Genomic DNA, 23,269 nt, shown 5'->3' on the forward strand with positions numbered 1-23,269 from the left:
TCAAATATGACAAAAATGACAAAAATGACAAAAATGACAAAAATGACAAAAAATGACAAAAATGACAAAAATGACAAAAATGACAAAAATGACAAAAATGACAAAATGACAAAAATGACAAAAATGACAAAAATGACAAAAATGACAAAAATGACAAAAATGACAAAAATGACAAAATGACAAAAATGACAAAAATGACAAAAATGACAAAAATGACAAAAATGACAAAAATGACAAAAATGACAAAAAATGACAAAAATGACAAAAATGACAAAAAATGACAAAAATGACAAAAATGACAAAAATGACAAAAATGACAAAAATGACAAAAATGACAAAAATGACAAAAATGACAAAAATGACAAAAATGACAAAAATGACAAAAATGACAAAAATGACAAAAATGACAAAATGACAAAAATGACAAAAATGACAAAAAATGACAAAAATGACAAAAATGACAAAAATGACAAAAATGACAAAAATGACAAAAATGACAAAATGACAAAAATGACAAAAAAGACAAAAATGACAAAAATGACAAAAATGACAAAAATGACAAAAATGACAAAAATGACAAAAATGACAAAAATGACAAAAATGACAAAAATGACAAAAATGACAAAAATGACAAAAATGACAAAAAATGACAAAAATGACAAAAATGACAAAAATGACAAAAATGACAAAAATGACAAAAATGACAAAATGACAAAAATGACAAAAATGACAAAAATGACAAAAATGACAAAAATGACAAAAAATGACAAAAATGACAAAAATGACAAAAATGACAAAAATGACAAAAATGACAAAAATGACAAAAATGACAAAAATGACAAAAATGACAAAAATGACAAAAATGACAAAAATGACAAAAATGACAAAAATGACAAAAATGACAAAAATGACAAAAATGACAAAAATGACAAAATGACAAAAATGACAAAAATGACAAAAATGACAAAAATGACAAAAATGACAAGAATGACAAGAATGACAAAAATGACAAAAATGACAAAAATGACAAAAATGACAAAAATGACAAGATGACAAGAATGACAAAAATGACAAAAATGACAAAAATGACAAAAATGACAAAAATGACAAAATGACAAAAATGACAAAAATGACAAAAATGACAAAAATGACAAAAATGACAAAAATGACAAAAATGACAAAAATGACAAAAATGACAAAAATGACAAAAATGACAAAATGACAAAAATGACAAAAATGACAAAAATGACAAAAATGACAAAATGACAAAAATGACAAAATGACAAAAATGACAAAAATGACAAAAATGACAAAAATGACAAAAATGACAAAAATGACAAAAATGACAAAAATGACAAAAATGACAAAAATGACAAAAATGACAAAATGACAAAAATGACAAAAATGACAAAAATGACAAAAATGACAAAAATGACAAAAATGACAAAAATGACAAAAATGACAAAAATGACAAAAATGACAAAAATGACAAAAATGACAAAAATGACAAAAATGACAAAAATGACAAAAATGACAAAAATGACAAAAATGACAAAAATGACAAAAAATGACAAAAATGACAAAAATGACAAAATAACAAAAATAACAAAAATAACAAAAATGACAAAAATGACGAAAATGACAAAAATGACAAAAATGACAATAAATGACAAAATGACAAAAATGACAAAAATGACAAAAATGACAAAAATGACAAAAATGACAAAAATGACAAAAATGACAAAAATGACAAAAATGACAAAAATGACAAAAATGACAAAAATGACAAAAATGACAAAAATCACAAAAATGACAAAAATGACAAAAATGACAAAAATGACAAAAATGACAAAAATGACAAAAATGACAAAAATGACAAAAATGACAAAAATGACAAAAATGACAAAAATGACAAAAATGACAAAAATGACAAAAATGACAAAATGACAAAATGACAAAATGACAAAATGACAAAAATGACAAAATGACAAAAATGACAAAAATGACAAAAATGACAAAAATGACAAAAATGACAAAAATGACAAAAATGACAAAAATGACAAAATGACAAAAATGACAAAAAATGACAAAAATGACAAAAATGACAAAAATGACAAAAATGACAAAAATGACAAAAATGACAAAAATGACAAAAATGACAAAAATGACAAAAATGACAAAAATGACTAAAATTACAAAAATTACAAAAATTGCAAAAAATGACAAAAATGACAAAAATGACAAAAATGACAAAAATGGCAAAAATAACAAAATGACAAAAATGACAAAAATGACAAAAATGACAAAAATGACAAAAATGACAAAAATGACAAAAATGACAAAAATGACAAAAATGACAAAATGACAAAAATGACAAAAATGACAAAAATGACAAAAATGACAAAAATGACAAAAATGACAAAAATGACAAAAATGACAAAAATGACAAAAATGACAAAAATGACAAAAATGACAAAAATGACAAAAATGACAAAATGACAAAAATGACAAAAATGACAAAAATGACAAAAATGACAAAAATGACAAAATGACAAAAATGACAAAATGACAAAAATGACAAAAATGACAAAAATGACAAAAATGACAAAAATGACAAAAATGACCAAAATGACAAAAATGACAAAAATGACAAAAATGACAAAAATGACAAAATGACAAAAATGACAAAAATGACAAAAATGACAAAAATGACAAAAATGACAAAAATGACAAAAATGACAAAAATGACAAAAATGACAAAAATGACAAAAATGACAAAAATGACAAAAATGACAAAAATGACAAAAAATGACAAAAATGACAAAAATGACAAAAATGACAAAAATGACAAAAATGACAAAAATGACAAAAATGACAAAAATGACAAAAATGACAAAAATGACAAAAATGACAAAAATGACAAAAATGACAAAAATGACAAAAATGACAAAAATGACAAAAATGACAAAAATGACAAAAATGACAAAAATGACAAAAATGACAAAAATGACAAAAATGACAAAAATGACAAAAATGACAAAAATGACAAAAATGACAAAAATGACAAAAATGACAAAAATGACAAAAATGACAAAAATGACAAAAATGACAAAAATGACAAAAATGACAAAAATGACAAAAATGACAAAAATGACAAAAATGACAAAAATGACAAAAATGACAAAAATGACAAAAATGACAAAAATGACAAAAATGACAAAAATGACAAAAATGACAAAAATGACAAAAATGACAAAAATGACAAAAATGACAAAAATGACAAAAATGACAAAAATGACAAAAATGACAAGAAATGACAAAAATGACAAAAATGACAAAAATGACAAAAAATGACAAAAATGACAAAAATGACAAAAATGACAAAATGACAAAAATGACAAAAATGACAAAAATGACAAAAAATGACAAAAATGACAAAAATGACAAAATGACAAAATGACAAAAATGACAAAAATGACAAAAATGACAAAAATGACAAAATGACAAAAATGACAAAATGACAAAAATGACAAAAATGACAAAAATGACAAAATGACAAAAATGACAAAAATGACAAAAATGACAAAATGACAAAAATGACAAAAATGACAAAAAATGACAAAAAGACAAAAATGACAAAAATGACAAAAATGACAAAAATGACAAAAATGACAAAAATGACAAAAATGACAAAAATGACAAAATGACAAAAATGACAAAATGACAAAAATGACAAAAATGACAAAATGACAAAAATGACAAAAATGACAAAAATGACAAAATGACAAAAATGACAAAAATGACAAAAATGACAAAAATGACAAAAATGACAAAAATGACAAAAATGACAAAAATGACAAAAATGACAAAAATGACAAAAATGACAAAAATGACAAAAATGACAAAAATGACAAAAATGACGAAAATGACAAAAATGACAAAAAAGACAAAAAAGAAAAAAATGACAAAAAGGACAAAAATGACAAAAATAACAAAAATGACATAAACATTAAAAATGAAAAAATGACAAAAATGACAAAATGACAAAAATGACAAAAATGACAAAAATGACAAAAATGACAAAAATGACAAAATGACAAAAATGACAAAAATGACAAAAATGACAAAAATGACAAAAATGACAAAAATGACAAAAATGACAAAAATGACAAAAATGACAAAAATGACAAAAATGACAAAAATGACAAAAATGTCAAAAATGACAAAAATGACAAAAATGACGAAAATGACAAAAATGACAAAAATGACAAAAATGACAAAAATGACAAAAATGACAAAATGACAAAAATGACAAAACAAAATGACAAAAATGACAAAAATGACAAAAATGACAAAAATGACAAAAATGATAAAAATGACAAAAATGACAAAATAAAAAAATGACAAAAATGACAATAATAAAAAAAATGACAAAAATGACAAAAATAACAAAAATGACAAAAATGACAAAAATGACAAAAAATGACAAAAATGACAAAAATGACAAAAATGACAAAAATGACAAAAATGACAAAAATGACAAAAATGACAAAAATGACAAAAATGACAAAAATGACAAAAATGACAAAAATGACAAAAATGACAAAAATGACAAAAATGACAAAAATGACAAAAATGACAAAATGACAAAATGACAAAAATGACAAAAATGACAAAAATGACAAAAATGACAAAAATGACAAAAATGACAAAAATGACAAAAATGACAAAAATGACGAAAAATGACAAAATGACAAATGACGAAAATGACATAAATGACAAAAATGACAAATATGACAAAAATGACAAAAATGACAAAAATGACAAAAATGACAAAAATGACAAAAATGACAAAATGACAGAAATGACAAAAATGACAGAAATGACAAAAATGACAAAAATGACAAAAATGACAAAAATGACAAAAATGACAAAAATGACAAAAATGACAAAAATGACAAAAATGACAAAAATGACAAAAATGACAAAATGACAAAAATGACAAAAATGACAAAAATGACAAAAATGACAAAAATGACAAAAATGACAAAAATGACAAAAATGACAAAAATGACAAAAATGACAAAATGACAAAAATGACAAAAATGACAAAAATGACAAAAATGACAAAAATGACAAAATGACAAAAATGACAAAAATGACAAAAATGACAAAAATGACAAAAATGACAAAAATGACAAAAATGACAAAAATGACAAAAATGACAAAAATGACAAAAATGACAAAAATGACAAAAAGACAAAAATGACAAAAATGACAAAAATGACAAAAATGACAAAAATGACAAAAATGACAAAAATGACAAAAATGACAAAAATGACAAAATGACAAAAATGACAAAAATGACAAAATGACAAAAATGACAAAAATGACAAAAATGACAAAAATGACAAAAATGACAAAAATGACAAAATGACAAAAATGACAAAAATGACAAAAATGACAAAAATGACAAAAATGACAAAAATGACAAAAATGACAAAAATGACAAAAATGACAAAAATGACAAAAATGACAAAAATGACAAAAATGACAAAAATGACAAAAATGACAAAAATGACAAAAATGACAAAAATGACAAAAATGACAAAAATAACAAAAATGACAAAAAATGACAAAAAATGATAAAAATGACGAAAATGACAAAAATGACAAAAATGACAAAAATGACAAAAATGACAAAAATCACAAAAATCACAAAAATGACAAAAATGACAAAAATGACAAAAATGACAAAAATGACAAAATGACAAAAATGACAAAAAATGACAAAAATGACAAAATGACAAAAATGACAAGAATGACAAAAATGACAAAAATGACAAAAATGACAAAAATGACAAAAATGACAAAAATGACAATAATGACAAAAATGACAAAAATGACAAAAATGACAAAAATGACAAAATGACAAAAATGACAAAAAATGACAAAATGACAAAATGACAAAAATGACAAAAATGACAAAAATGACAAAAATGACAAAAATGACAAAAATGACAAAAATGACAAAATGACAAAAATGACAAAAATGACAAAAATGACAAAATGACAAAAATGACAAAAATGACAAAAATGACAAAAATGACAAAAATGACAAAAATGACAAAAATGACAAAAATGACAAAAATGACAAAAATGACAAAAATGACAAAAATGACAAAAATGACAAAAATGACAAAAATGACAAAAATGACAAAAATGAAATAAATAACAAAAATAACAAAAATGACAAAAATGACAAAATGACAAAAATGACAAAAATGACAAAAATGACAAAAATGACATAAATGACAAAAATGACAAAAATGACAAAAATGACAAAATGACAAAATGACAAAATGACAAAAATGACAAAAATGACAAAAATGACAAAAATGACAAAAATGACAAAAATGACAAAAATGACAAAAATGACAAAAATGACAAAAATGACAAAAATGACAAAAATGACAAAAATGACAAAAATGACAAAAATGACAAAAATGACAAAAATGACAAAAATGACAAAAATGACAAAAATGACAAAAATGACAAAAATGACAAAAATGACAAAAATGACAAAAATGACAAAAATGACAAAAATGACAAAAATGACAAAAATGACAAAAATTACAAAAATTGCAAAAATTACAAAAATGACAAAAATGACAAAAATGACAAAAATAACAAAAATGACAAAAATGACAAAAATGACAAAAATGACAAAAATGACAAAAATGGACAAAAATGACAAAAATGACAAAAATGACAAAAATGACAAAAATGACAAAATGACAAAATGACAAAATGACAAAAATGACAAAAATGACAAAAATGACAAAAATGACAAAAATGACAAAAATGACAAAAATGACAAAAATGACAAAAATGACAAAAATGACAAAAATGACAAAAATGACAAAAATGACAAAAATGACAAAAATGACAAAATGACAAAAATGACAAAAATGACAAAAATGACAAAAATGACAAAAATGACAAAAATGACAAAAATGACAAAAATGACAAAAATGACAAAAATGACAAAAATGACAAAAATAACAAAAATGACAAAAATGACAAAAATGACAAAAATGACAAAAATGACAAAAATGACAAAAATGACAAAAATGACAAAAATGACAAAAATGACAAAAATGACAAAAATGACAAAAATGACAAAAATGACAAAAATGACAAAAATGACAAAAATGACAAAAATGACAAAAATGACAAAAATGACAAAAATGACAAAAATGACAAAAATGACAAAAATGACAAAAATGACAAAAATGACAAAAATGACAAAATGACAAAAATGACAAAAATGACAAAAATGACAAAAATGACAAAAATGACAAAAATGACAAAAATGACAAAATGACAAAAATGACAAAAATGACAAAAATGACGAAAATGACAAAAATGACAAAAATGACAAAAATGACAAAAATGACAAAAATAACAAAAATAACAAAAATGACAAAAATGACAAAAAATGACAAAAATGACATAAATGACAAAAATGACAAAAATGACAAAAATGACAAAAATGACAAAAATGACAAAAATGACAAAAATGACAGAAATGACAAAAATGACAAAAATGACAAAAATGACAAAAATGACAAAAATGACAAAAATGACAAAAATGACAAAAATGACAAAAATGACAAAAATGACAAAAATGACAAAAATAACAAAAATGACAAAAATTACAAAAATGACAAAAATGACAAAAATGACAAAAATGACAAAAATGACAAAAATGACAAAAATGACAAAAATGACAAAAATGACAAAAATGACAAAAATGACAAAAATGACAAAAATGACAAAAAAATGACAAAAATGACAAAAATGACAAAAATGACAAAAATGACAAAAATGACAAAAATGACAAAAATGACAAAAATGACAAAAATGACAAAAATGACAAAAATGACAAAAATGACAAAAATGACAAAAATGACAAAAATGACAAAAATGACAAAAATGACAAAAATGACAAAAATGACAAAAATGACAAAAATGACAAAAATGACAAAAATGACAAAAATGACAAAAATGACAAAAATGACAAAAATGACAAAATGACAAAAATGACAAAAATGACAAAAATGACAAAAATGACAAAAATGACAAAAATGACAAAAATGACAAAAATGACAAAAATGACAAAAATGACAAAAATAACAAAAATGACAAAAATGACAAAAATGACAAAAATGACAAAAATGACAAAAATGACAAAAATGACAAAAATGACAAAATGACAAAAATGACATAAATGACAAAAAATGACAAAAATGACAAAATGACAAAAATGACAAAAATGACAAAAATGACAAAAATGACAAAAATGACAAAAAATGACAAAAATGACAAAAATGACAAAATGACAAAAATGACAAAAATGACAAAATGACAAAAATGACAAAAATGACAAAAATGACAAAAATGACAAAATGACAAAAATGACAAAAATGACAAAATGACAAAAATGACAAAAATGACAAAAATGACAAAAATGACAAAAATGACAAAAATGACAAAAATGACAAAAATGACAAAATGACAAAAATGACAAAAATGACAAAAATGACAAAAATGACAAAAATGACAAAAATGACAAAATGACAAACATGACAAAAATGACAAAAATGACAAAAATGACAAAAATGACAAAAAATGACAAAAATGACAAAAATGACAAAATGACAAAAATGACAAAATGACAAAAATGACAAAATGACAAAAATGACAAAAATGACAAAATGACAAAAATGACAAAAATGACAAAAATGACAAAAATGACAAAAATGACAAAAATGACAAAAATGACAAAAATGACAAAAATGACAAAAATGACAAAAATGACAAAAATGGACAAAAATGACAAAAATGACAAAAATGACAAAAATGACAAAAATGACAAAAATGACAAAAATGACAAAAATGACAAAAATGACAAAACATGACAAAAATGACAAAAATGACAAAAATGACAAAAATGACAAAAATAACAAAAATGACAAAAATGACAAAATGACAAAAATGACAAAAATGACAAAAATGACAAAAATGACAAAAATGACAAAAATGACAAAAATGACAAAATGACAAAAATGACAAAAATGACAAAAATGACAAAATGACAAAAATGACAAAATGACAAAAATGACAAAAATGACAAAAATGACAAAAATGACAAAAATGACAAAAATGACAAAAATGACAAAAATGACAAAAATGACAAAAATGACAAAAATGACAAAAATTACAAAAATTACAAAAATGACAAAAATGACAAAAATGACAAAAATGACAAAAATGACAAAAATGACAAAAATGACAAAAAGACAAAAATGACAAAAATGACAAAAATGACAAAAATGACAAAAATGACAAAAATGACAAAAATGACAAAAATGACAAAAATGACAAAAATGACAAAAATGACAAAAATGACAAAAATGACAAAAATGACAAAAATGACAAAAATGACAAAAATGACAAAAATGACAAAAATGACAAAAATGACAAAAATGACAAAAATGACAAAAATGACAAAAATGACAAAAATGACAAAAATGACAAAAATGACAAAAATGACAAAAATGACAAAAATGACAAAAATGACAAAAATGACAAAAATGACAAAAATGACAAAAATGACAAAAATGACAAAAATGACAAAAATGACAAAAATGACAAAAATGACAAAAATGACAAAAATGACAAAAATGACAAAAATGACAAAAATGACAAAAATGACAAAAAATGACAAAAATGACAAAAATGATAAATATGACAAAAATGACAAAAATGACAAAAATGACAAAAATGACAAAAATGACAAAAATGACAAAATGACAAAATGACAAAAATGACAAAAATGACAAAAATGACAAAAATGACAAAAATGACAAAAATGACAAAAATGACAAAATGACAAAATGACAAAAATGACAAAAATGACAAAAATGACAAAAATGACAAAATGACAAAAATGACAAAAATGACAAAAATGACAAAATGACAAAAATGACAAAAATGACAAAAATGACAAAAATGACAAAAATGACAAAAATGACAAAAATGACAAAAATGACAAAAATTACAAAAATGACAGAATTACAAAAATGACAAAAATGACAAAAATGACAAAAATGACAAAAATGACAAAAATGACAAAAATGACAAATATGACAAAAATGACAAAAATGACAAAAATGACAAAAATGACAAAAATGACAAAAATGACAAAAATGACAAAAATGACAAAAATGACAAAAATGACAAAAATGACAAAAATGACAAAAATGACAAAAATGACAAAAATGACAAAAATGACAAAAATGACAAAAATGACAAAAATGACAAAAATAACAAAAATGACAAAAAATGACAAAAATTACAAAAATTACAAAAATTACAAAAATTTCAAAATTTACAAAATTAACAAAAATTACAAAAATTACAAAAATTACAAAAATTACAAAAATTACAAAAATTACAAAAATTACAAAAATGACAAAAATGACAAAAATAACAAAAATGACAAAAATGACAAAATGACAAAAATGACAAAAAATGACAAAAATGACAAAAATGACAAAAATGACAAAAATGACAAAAATGACAAAAATGACAAAAATGACAAAAATGACAAAAATGACAAAAATGACAAAAATGACAAAAATGACAAAAATGACAAAAAATGACAAAAATGACAAAAATGACAAAAATGACAAATGACAAAAATGACAAAAATGACAAAAATGACAAAAATGACAAAAATGACAAAAATGACAAAAATGACAAAAATGACAAAAATGACAAAATGACAAAAATGACAAAATGACAAAAATGACAAAATGACAAAAATGACAAAAATGACAAAAATGACAAAAATGACAAAATGACAAAAATGACAAAAATGACAAAAATGACAAAATGACAAAAATGACAAAATGACAAAAATGACAAAAATGACAAAAATGACAAAAATGACAAAAATGACAAAAATGACAAAAATGACAAAAATGACAAAATGACAAAAATGACAAAAATGACAAAAATGACAAAAATGACAAAAATGACAAAAATGACAAAAATGACAAAAATGACAAAAATGACAAAATGACAAAAATGACAAAAATGACAAAAATGACAAAAATGACAAAAAGTTACAAAAAATGACAAAAATGACAAAAAGTTACAAAAAATGACAAAATGACAAAAATGACAAAAATGACAAAAAAGACAAAAATGACAAAAATGACAAAAAATGACAAAAATGACAAAAATGACAAAAATGACAAAAATGACAAAATGACAAAAATGACAAAAATGACAAAAATGACAAAAATGACAAAAATGACAAAAATGACAAAAATGACAAAAATGACAAATATGACAAAAATGACAAAAATGACAAAAATGACAAAAATTTCAAAAATTTCAAAAATTACAAAAATTTCAAAAATTTCAAAAATTACAAAAATTACAAAAATTACATAAATTAAAAAAATTACAAAAATTACAAAAAATACAAAAATTACAAAAATTCCAAAAATTACAAAAATGACAAAGTGATAAAAAAAACAGAATTGACAAAAATTGTTTTTTTTATGTAGAAAAGTTTCGGAAAAAATTACTCGGAAAACCTCACAGGTGTTATTTTTGTATTCAAATAATAAAACATTTCCTTTGTTTTAAATGCGTCAATCTTTATTTTCATTTGCGTAAGTGTATTTTACAACACTACATACAGCTTATTTCAAGTTTTTTTCAACAAATTTAGGAAATTTTAATTTGTGAAAACTGTTAAATTTCATCAATTATTGTCAAGGTTAACATGCATATTAAAAAGCTGTGTTGGGTTTTCACTATCAAAAATTTTCGGTTATCTCTAATAAGGTGATTTTAAGTCTAAATTATCGCCGTATTCCAATCCACAAAATTTTTCCTCTTTAAATAGGATTTTAAACAAAAGCAGCGATTTGTTTTTATACTTAAAGTGAAAGTGTGATGAAATGTTTAAAGTTAACAGGCTCTCGTTCCAACCAATCTTAAAATTTTACTCTAAATTATTTTTAAATTGCTAAAAAGTTGCAAAGAAACAGAAGAAAATTCTTTTTAATGCTCCAGCATCGAGCTCAGTTCGCCTTATTTTTTTTTTCACCGGGACATTTGCAGCAATGTTTCAGCACATTTTTGAAGCAGCTTTTTTTCTTTTTTCGTCCAAGTTCAGCTGCACCAGACACAAAAAACTACCAGCATCTTTTCATTCAACTTTCACTCGCCAACTTATGTCCAATGAACTGTGCAGCACCAGCAGCAGAATGAAAAATGGTGTCCCTCCTTTTCGTTTCGTTTTTTTCTTGCTTTGTTGGAAGAAAATTCATCCTCGAGAAAACGATCCTCCAGGATAATCGGTTCCAATTCCCTTGGAGGAGCAACTGGCATCTTATCGAGGCAGCTACCTGATGATGCTGCAACTGGGAGACATATTCTGAATACAAATCATCGATAAATCATTCTCCTACATATGTTCAAATTATGGGTTTAGGTAAAATTGAAGTTGTTACAACGGGGGAATTTTCGTTGAAAAATACCGGGTTTTGTGGGGATAAGATTGAGTGCAGCTGGTGAAGACATTATTGGGCTAGTGGACACCAGTTGCTTCCAAAAGTTGAGAAAAGATAAGTTTATGGATTGCGTTTAAAATATCTTCATCATTCTTCCAATCGGGAATGGTGGATTTTTCAAGTGCAATCTTTGGTCGATGTCGAAATTTTATCAAGATGAATTTTCTTATCTAAAAAAGACTCAACTATTTAGAAAATGTTTGACCTCATTATAAGCCACGTTGAGAAGGCTCAATATTGGATTTCATGTAACACTTGTGTGCAGTTAATTATCGTATTCCGAACTAATTTGTATGACAGCTCAATTGCGTGGTTCGGCCAGATCCTCCCCCTTCTAAACAAATCCATCCCTTTCCAAAAACATCGTGTTTCCTCCATTCAGTCGAAGTAAACATCATCATGAGACTGGTGCGTGTTGCGGCTGTTGATGGTTGATGAGTCCCAAAAACCTATGTTTGATAACCAGGCCAGGATGATGTTCGTTCAATGTTCTCTGTCCTAGGCAAGCGTTTATCGCACGGGTCCATCGCAGTCCACCATATATTGACGAGGCCTCGACTCAACTCAATTAAGTTCGCATCAACCATCAGCCCAGCAGCGAAAAGGGAACGATAATTTACATTCTGCCAGCAGATTCACGCACATCTGTGTGTATGTGTTGAAACAACAAACGCTTAAACCAAATATCGTTTCTCCCACCCGGTTAGATTGTCTTCTTATTGTAGGGAAATGGAGAATTTAAATGATGGCAGTGTTGGCAAAGAAGGTTTTTTGAAAAAAAATTGATAATAATATTTGATAAAACAATTAAAAAATCAGTTGTTTCGTTCCTAAAAATATTTCACCCATTTCACAATCTTAACCTCAAAATAAGGTTGAGTCAAGGTTGCCAACAAAAATTCTGTGTTTTGACGAAAAAAAAAATTTAACTTGAGAAAAATTAAATATCATTACCAATATGATTAACTTTTTCCTACTAAAACTTGATAATGAAAAATTTATATCTATCTAGCTGATCCCGTCCGAACTTCGTTTCGCGTTAAGCTTTCAAGCTGATGATTTTGTATTTGGTTGGAAATTGGTATGCATTTTCACGAAAAAAATGCTTAACATATTTAACAGAATTTGCAAGCGACCTATTTGCTTGTATACCAATCGGAAATTTAAAATACAAAATTGATTGACCGTCGAAAAGAACACCAAAGTATTTTTATCTTTTTCGGATGCATAACAACGAAATGATGTCTAAAATATTTAAAAGGTAATTGGAACGACCCCTTTTCTGTCGTGTGATTCAAAATTTGAATTCATAAATCAATTGTCCGTTTTGTGAAGCATTCGTGAATGAATTTTTATCTGGATCTCATGTATAATAAAACAATTATTGTAAAAACATTAAACAGTAAATGTGGACAAAAGGGTCGTCCTTATTCTGTCGTCTAATAGAGAGTTGGTTATCAGGAATCGATTCCTCGTCCTGCAAAACTCTCGTGTTTGAATTTTTGCCTCGATATGATGCCAACGTAGTAATTACATGTGCTGTAAAACCCTCATGAACAAATTTTCACTAAAATCCGATATATAATCAAGACAATGGAGCTTATTCTGAGTGTTACGTGACGTGATGAACAAAATCTCACATCGTTGTGCCAACTCCAGAATTCACTCTAGGCTAGAAGTTTCAGCTCAAATATCCTGTGCTCATTCATAAACGTTTCTTCTTTGAATCATTTCCTGGAGTCAGGATAAAGAAGTAAAATTTTATGAGTCACGTCACTCGACTCACAGAATAACCTCCAATATAGCAAAAGAGTGAACAGATAATATGGACGACCATTTTTGCCGAACCCTGACTCGAGATTTGAAACCTGAGCGTCCCTCAAAACTTCTATGTGGAAATTTTTATTTCAATACAAAATATATAATTGCAAAATAACGTGAATACCGCAAAACATTAAACAGTTTTTATGGACGACCCGTTTCGCAGACTTCTGAATTAAAATTCGAAACCTGAAATCAATGATTCGTTCCTTGAAACTCCCACTACCAAGTTTCCATCTTGATCCAATGTATTTATGCATTCATATCGCAAAAACGGTGTTAATATGGACGACTTCTTTGGCCGACTCTTAACCTTAAATTTGAAACCGGGAATTGATCGATCCTCAAAATACTCTTATACAAATTTTCATCAAAATCAAATCTATAATAACTTTGATAAACTGGAATCGATTGTCCGTTCCTGAAAATCCCCGTCTGAAATTTTTCATCACTACTGTTTAAGTGATATCGAAGATATTTTACATTGGATTGATATGAAAATTCGCGCAAAGGCGTTGCGAGGAAAGGGAAATAGATTTCAGTTCTCAAATTTTGTGTAAGGAACCGGAAAAAGGGATCGTCCATACTACACAAATATTGTTTGAGTGATATTGACGATATTATGCATTGCGTTGAAATGAAAATTTGCACAAATTAGTATTGAGGGACAAACAATAGATTTCAGGTCTCAAATTTTTTGTAAGGGACCGGAAAAAAGGATCGTCCATACCTAAGGTTGCCAGATCTCTTCAGGACGTATCCGGGCCGGAAAATCTCGGCTATTTTCATCTAAAAACCTAGCAAAATCCGTGCATTTGATTCCGATTGATTTTGATTGATTCCAAAATGTCGACCAAAAATCCGGGCAATAGCGGGGCAAATTTGGTTCAAATCCAGGAATTACTCAATACAAATCAAGGAAAACAACTTGATTTTTTTTTCTCTCATCAGCTGTTTTAAATTCGTATTTTATGCTTTCAAAAAACTTCTCATGGTTATTTTTATGAAACTTTTTCAAAAAATTTCGTTTAAGGCGCATAAATAAAAAAAATTACAACACAATTTGTTTTTTTTGTTTGCGCTGGCAAATAAAGTGAATAAATCCGGCCATAATCCGAGCATTTCTAACTGAAATCCGGGAAACCGGGCCGGGCCGGACTTTTGTCAAATTTTGTGTTAAATATGCGGGCAAATCCGGATAAAATCGGGCCATCTGGCAACCTTATCCATACTACATCAATACTGTTTAATTGATATTTACGATATTGTGCATTGAAATTGTGGATTGAAATGAAAATTTTCGCAAATGCGGTTTAAGGGACGGGCAATCGATTTCAGATATCATATTTTGTGTAAGGAACCGGCGACAGGGATCGTCCATACTACACGAATCCTTTTTCAGTGATATTGATGATATTGGACATTGGATTGAGATGCAAATTTGAACCCAGGAATTTTGAAGGAAAGACAAAAGGGATCGTCCATAGTGCACAAATATTGTTTCATTGAATTGAGATGAAAATTTGCACACTGGAGTTTTGAGAGACGGGCAATCGATTACAGGTATAAAATTCCATGTAAGGGGTCGTTTATTTTACAGATTGATTGTTTTTGACGTTTTTTTTCACATTGGAATGGAATGTAAATTTGTGTATGTGGGCGTAAAGATATGGGCAAATATATCGATACAACGGAAAAAGGTCATTTACATGAAAATTTATCCTGAACAATAAAGGTGAGCTGAATTCGTTTCCATCGATGGTTAAAATCTTTGGATGAATATAAGAGTCTAGTAGATCAAACTTAGTTGATTTGAGCATAAAATAAGCTTTTTAGGAGAGCCTTTCATTTCTTTAAAATGTTTTGTTCTATACTCAAATTAACCAAAACTTTGTAAATTTAAAGATTTTAGCCTTTGGTGAGAATAAATAAAATTTTCAAAAAATAAAAACACAAAGCAAGTGATGGAAATTTTTCTGATCAAACTTGCTTTGGAGCAAATTTAAACCAGATTATTGTTTTAGTTAAAAATTGGGTTTTAAAAAACTGCAATTTTTATAATTTAATGTTAAACAAAACACCAAATAATTTATGATTTTTGGCAAATTTTTAAAAGAACATAAGGTACATATTTCATGTTTCATTAAGAATCAATTTCACAATGAAAATCCTGTGGATGATTTTGTTAAATAAAATTTTGGCTTTTGCATAAATACAAACTTAGAAAATTAATACAAATTCTTCTTTTTATTTGTGGTTTTCAGCTGAATTGTGTGTACAAACTTATTTTGATTAAAAATTAGAAGTCTGAAAATTGAACTGACATAAAATCTTAAATTCAAAATCTCTTGGATTCCTCATCAATTATTGTTGATTATAATTTTTTTTTTACATCTAAATCTTTCTCTGAATTTTTAATTTGCATTCTAAGCCTGATATCATAAATTGAGCCTGGAATCTGTATCCGAATTTTAAACGATTTCTGAAATGTACAAAAAATACGATTTCAGAATCTTAATTCCAAATCAGAATTTTATGAGCCAAGTTTCAGAGCCCTCATTCATAAATCTATTATTTTAAATTTGTAGGTTAGGATTAATCTAAATTCACTATTTTAATTTGTATTCTAAATCTGTATTGTGAATCTGAATTAAAATATGATTTTCAAATGAAGAATCTGGATCTGAGTTTTAAAATTTGGGATTGCCGAAATCTTCGAATTTGGTGTTAGAATTTTTTGTAAGAACTTTGAATTTTAATTTATAACAATATTTTTTTCATATTCGAAAAACTGATTTCGAGAATATGAATCAAATTTGATATGAAATGCATAGATATGGATTTCAAAGCAGCTTTTCATTTCTAGTTTTTATGGTTAGATATTTGAACTAAAAATCAAGAATTCTGATTTGGATACGGAATGCGAAATATGAAAATAGAAAACCAATTTTGGTTATGGGAATTATGAGATCAAATCCTTAATATTCAGACCTGAATTTCTATAATCAAGTGAAATTTTTTTGAAAAAGTGTAGCAGAATTTAAAACTTGTGATGGGTTTTTAAGATTTTGGCGTTAGTTTTTAGTCTAGATTTTTACTCCTAAATATCTTGAATCAATTACCATAATTTGATCCTGTATTCGAAATGTGAGTGGTAGAGTAGGATACCTCGATTGATTTTTTGGATTTTCATAGAGGGCGGGGGGGGGGGGGGGGGGGTTTATTAGAAAAAGTGGTTTCCGTACTCTTATTATGATTCGGAACATGGAGTCGATCTTTCTCAGGGACCTGATCCTGATACTGATTCCAACCTTGAACCATCAAAAAATCGTGTCTCTTCTTTGTCAAAAAAAACAACATCCTAATCCAGAAAATGAACTATATAATACCTTTACTTATCCTGACTCTGATCCCGATTCAGAAATCTGATCCTGAGTTCTGATGCCTAATCTAGGAATTATGGATCCTTATTCCCAACTGAGATATTAATCTTGCTCAAGATCATGTTTGTGATCCTGGAGTTTAATCATAGTCACAATCAGACCATGATCAAACTTTAGGATCACAAACATTTGTCATTGTTGTCATTGTTGTCATTTTTGTCATTTTTGTCATTTTTGTCATTTTTGTCATTTTTGTCATTTTTGTCATTTTTGTCATTTTTGTCATTTTTGTCATTTTTGTCATTTTTGTCATTTTTGTCATTTTTGTCATTTTTGTCATTTTTGTCATTTTTGTCATTTTTGTCATTTTTGTCATTTTTGTCATTTTTGTCATTTTTGTCATTTTTGTCATTTTTGTCATTTTTGTCATTTTTGTCATTTTTGTCATTTTTGTCATTTTTGTCATTTTTGTCATTTTTGTCATTTTTGTCATTTTTGTCATTTTTGTCATTTTTGTCATTTTTGTCATTTTTGTCATTTTTGTCATTTTTGTCATTTTTGTCATTTTTGTCATTTTTTGTCATTTTTGTCATTTTTTTCATTTTTTGTCATTTTTGTCATTTTTGTCATTTTTGTCATTTTTGTCATTTTTGTCATTTTTGTCATTTTTGTCATTTTCGTCATTTTTGTCATTTTTGTCATTTTTGTCATTTTTGTCATTTTTGTCATTTTTGTCATTTTTGTCATTTTTGTCATTTTTGTCATTTTTGTCATTTTTGTCATTTTTGTCATTTTTGTCATTTTTGTCATTTTTGTCATTTTTGTCATTTTTGTCATTTTTGTCATTTTTGTCATTTTTGTCATTTTTGTCATTTTTGTCATTTTTGTCATTTTTGTCATTTTTGTCATTTTTGTCATTTTTGTCATTTTTGTCATTTTTGTCATTTTTGTCATTTTTGTCATTTTTGTCATTTTTGTCATTTTTGTCATTTTTGTCATTTTTGTCATTTTTGTCATTTTTGTCATTTTTGTCATTTTTGTCATTTTTGTCATTTTTGTCATTTTTGTCATTTTTGTCATTTTTGTCATTTTTGTCATTTTTGTCATTTTTGTCATTTTTGTCATTTTTGTCAATTTTATCATTTTTATCATTTTTATCATTTTTGTCATTTTTGTCATTTTTGTCATTTTTGTCATTTTTGTCATTTTTGTCATTTTTGTCATTTTTGTCATTTTTGTCATTTTTGTCATTTTTGTCATTTTTGTCATTTTTGTCATTTTTGTCATTTTTGTCATTTTTGTCATTTTTGTCATTTTTGTCATTTTTGTCATTTTTGTCATTTTTGTCATTTTTGTCATTTTTGTCATTTTTGTCATTTTTGTCATTTTTGTCATTTTTGTCATTTTTGTCATTTTTGTCATTTTTGTCATTTTTGTCATTTCTGTCATTTTTGTCATTTTTGTCATTTTTGTCATTTTTGTCATTTCTGTCATTTTTGTCATTTTTGTCATTTTTGTCATTTTTGTCATTTTTGTCATTTTTGTCATTTTTGTCATTTTTGTCATTTTTGTCATTTTTGTCATTTTTGTCATTTTTGTCATTTTTGTCATTTTTGTCATTTTTGTCATTTTTGTCATTTTTGTCATTTTTGTCATTTTTGTCATTTTTGTCATTTTTGTCATTTTTGTCATTTTTGTCATTTTTGTCATTTTTGTCATTTTTGTCATTTTTGTCATTTTTGTCATTTTTGTCATTTTTGTCATTTTTGTCATTTTTGTCATTTTTGTCTTTTTGTCATTTTTGTCATTTTTGTCATTTTTGTCATTTTTGTCATTTTTGTCATTTTTGTAATTTTTGTAATTTTTGTCATTTTTGTCATTTTTGTCATTTTTGTCATTTTTGTCATTTTTGTCATTTTTGTCATTTTTGTCATTTTTGTCATTTTTGTCATTTTTGTCATTTTTGTCATTTTTGTCATTTTTGTCATTTTTGTCATTTTTGTCATTTTTGTCATTTTTGTCATTTTTGTCATTTTTGTCATTTTTGTCATTTTTGTCATTTTTGTCATTTTTGTCATTTTTGTCATTTTTGTCATTTTTGTCATTTTTGTCATTTTTGTTATTTTTGTCATTTTTGTCATTTTTGTCATTTTTGTCATTTTTGTCATTTTTGTCATTTTTGTCATTTTTGTCATTTTTGTCATTTTTGTCATTTTTGTCATTTTTGTCATTTTTGTCATTTTTGTCATTTTTGTCATTTTTGTCATTTTTGTCATTTTTGTCATTTTTGTCATTTTTGTCATTTTTGTCATTTTTGTCATTTTTGTCATTTTTGTCATTTTTGTCATTTTTGTAAAAAAAATTCATTTTTGTCATAAAATCCCCTCAAAATGTGAAAAAAAAAATAGAATTCGAATTCCTACATCCAGCATCAGAATTGGAAATCAGATTCAGACTCTGAATTTCAATCTTAATTTTGATTCCGTAAAAGAAGGCTAGTCGGTACCATTTTTGGACTTTTCCGTAATATTTTGTCAACCCGATTTGTTCAAAGTGGTGTTTTTTGTTCACCAGAGCTAAACCTAATGAAAGAATAAAAAAGTTGAAAAAAGTTTTCACTACCTATTTTAAAATATAATTTTGTTTTGTCCCCACTTGGCGAAAACGGTTTTATTTCTCTCGAGTACCTTTTATTCAGCCAAATGTGACCTAAAAACTTTCAAGATTAAGTAGATATGGGACTTTTGGTTACTTGGGTATAGACAGTTGCTTATTTATTGAGAAACTCGTGATCTTGGATACTACTTAAAAAAATGCGTTCATTCCATCATTTGAAACGCAAACTTGTGCATAGTTTATCGCATTTTTTATTTTTCCAATCCCTAATATTCCCCTTTTCATTACCCTGACTTTCATTCGAATTTTTTTTATATGATGGTGCCTAACTTCAGGGCAAAAAAAACTCAAACCAAATGAAATGAAAAACCAAAGACTTTCTGCGAAAACTGAAATCCCTATTCTTCTAGGGCCACATGATCCTAGAAGGGTAATGCTTTCAACTTTCACAGATATTATTAGATAACCTTAAAGTAAATTTTCTTCAGTTGTACATGAGCTTCTACAATCTTGAGAGATGAAAACAAATTAAAAGAAAAAAATGTTTATATTGCGTGATATTTGGATGGTTCTATTTTTCCAATTTATATTCTTATTCACCTCATATTACGGCACTATTCATTCATCAATAAAAAAAATGTTAGCTTTAAAGTAGATGTAATAAAATGCGCTTTGGCTTATTAAGTAGCTTTAGGAAATAGCATTTAGCGAGCTTTTTGCGAAACATTTATTTGAAACTTGCACATAAAAGTTCATCATACCTACTTTGACGGTCGCCATGAAAAGATGTTTATATTTTTTCAACAATAGATCATACTCTTGAGTTTTGTTTTATTATGTTTCAATTATTTTTATTCTGTTTGTTTTTCTTTCTTTTTGATAGTTATTTTGCGAAAATCAACACCTTATTTGTTGTTAAATTAATTTCTACGTACATTTAAAGTCGGGATGTAAAACTATTGACGGTAAGCTTATCTTCAAAAAAAAAAAAAAAAAGAAAAACCAATTTAAATATAGATCGTTTGTAAATAATATTAAGGTCTCGTGTCATAAAATTGAAAAACTTGTATCGTTTTGATATTTTATTAAATTAAAAGTGCAGTTGTGAGTGAGAGCTGTGATATCACCGAGAATAACAGGTTCTTCTTTTTGGGTTGGGTTTCCTGATGTTGGGTTTCCTGATTCCCGGTTCATTTATTCTTGGAATGCGTGTTGCTGGACTGATTGTACCTGAAATGGAGGGGCTGATACTGCGCCCTCCAGACCAATCATGAAAAATATTTATCCGGAACTGGAAAGATTCATTTCTCAGATAAGTACTTCTGTTTTCAATATTTATTTCTAAGTTTAGTAGAAAGCTTTTTTTGTTGATGTAAAAATATTCCATATATACTTTCCCAAATGACATAAATTCATATTTAGGTCTTTACATATTCAAAATATTATATGAAGCGTTTGGTAGGGATCTCCACGCTTCATTCCGCCCCTGTATCCTGTATCTTTCGCGGTTTTCATCACATGGTTGGCCTGGCCGTAGTGGTATCTGCAATGCATGTTCTATGTATCAGATACTATGTTGAAAAGAAAAATGAGGAACGCAAGTTTTTCATTTTCCAGGATGCCTACATGTTTTGGCCATGTTGATGTAAGAAGAAGAAGAAGAAGAAGATCGTTTGTAAATAATATTAAATTAAATCAATCAATTCGGCACCCCTGTCACGCACGACAGGGTCAACTTTGTTACGAGTCGTAGGTTAATGTTGGCCAAAGACCAGCAAGGACATGTTGTTGACACTTTGAGTTTGACCCAGCTTGATCCGGAGGAAAACCCCTGCCGAAAAACAACAATGAGCCCGTTTGAGTCGTTTTTTCCGCTGGCTGCCAGAGATAGCTGACCGGGAGCATAAGGGAGCAAAGGTTTGCGATTTTCCGCGAGTTGCTACCGGAATGTTTCCGGTACGCAGAAAATATCCTTCCGGGCACAGTTCGGGACACCCACGCACACCTTCATGAGTTCTTCCTCGTATTTTGGGAGGATCGCTTTTCGAATGGTTGCTACAGAAATTCGGTGGTTCACTTTTTGTGTGAACCCTTTTTCGGAAGCCAGCTCAGAGATAACATTCCTGGGCCATGGCTCTCCCTTTATGCGATGTTGGTTGATAAAAGTGACGATGAGGGATGTTTTCTTTTGATTTTCGTTTGTGCAGTGATGTTTTCGATTCGGCCATCAACCTCCTCGTGGCTTTATGGACATTTGAAAGCTAGATATTTTTTTGTTTTTCTTAAATTTGGAAGCTGGTTAAGAGATGAAAAAGATTTTTATTGCATTTCAATTAGAACGGGTGTAACTTCGATAAGAGTGGGACAACCAATTTTTGAACGTTTGAATCAAGTTGAATTCTATTTTAAATTTAAATCAAATTTAAAATCCTGTTATCTATGGATCATAAATTTAATTCGATAGCGATCTTCTATATTCTAGTGGAATAATATCTCTAACTTTAAGTTATTCCACCCACTTTCAACCCCAAGTCTATTTGGAGGCTTCAATTTTCTATCGAGCCATTAAATTGTAAATATTTTTCCTGGATAAGAACCAGCTAAAAGCACCAAACGCCTCCACTTTCTAGCTGCAGCAAAAGTCGTGCTGGGAAGATGCATTGCATTATATCCGAAAGTTCTTCGCTCACTTGCCTTTTTCTGGAAGCCTTGAAGGTTGAGCTAAATAAAAAAAAACTAAAAAAAAATAACATCCCCCAGATAACCGACCAAAGCGACGTAACGACTCCA

Source organism: Uranotaenia lowii, chromosome 3, assembly GCF_029784155.1.
Source record: "Uranotaenia lowii strain MFRU-FL chromosome 3, ASM2978415v1, whole genome shotgun sequence".
NCBI classification, from domain to species: domain Eukaryota; kingdom Metazoa; phylum Arthropoda; class Insecta; order Diptera; family Culicidae; genus Uranotaenia; species Uranotaenia lowii.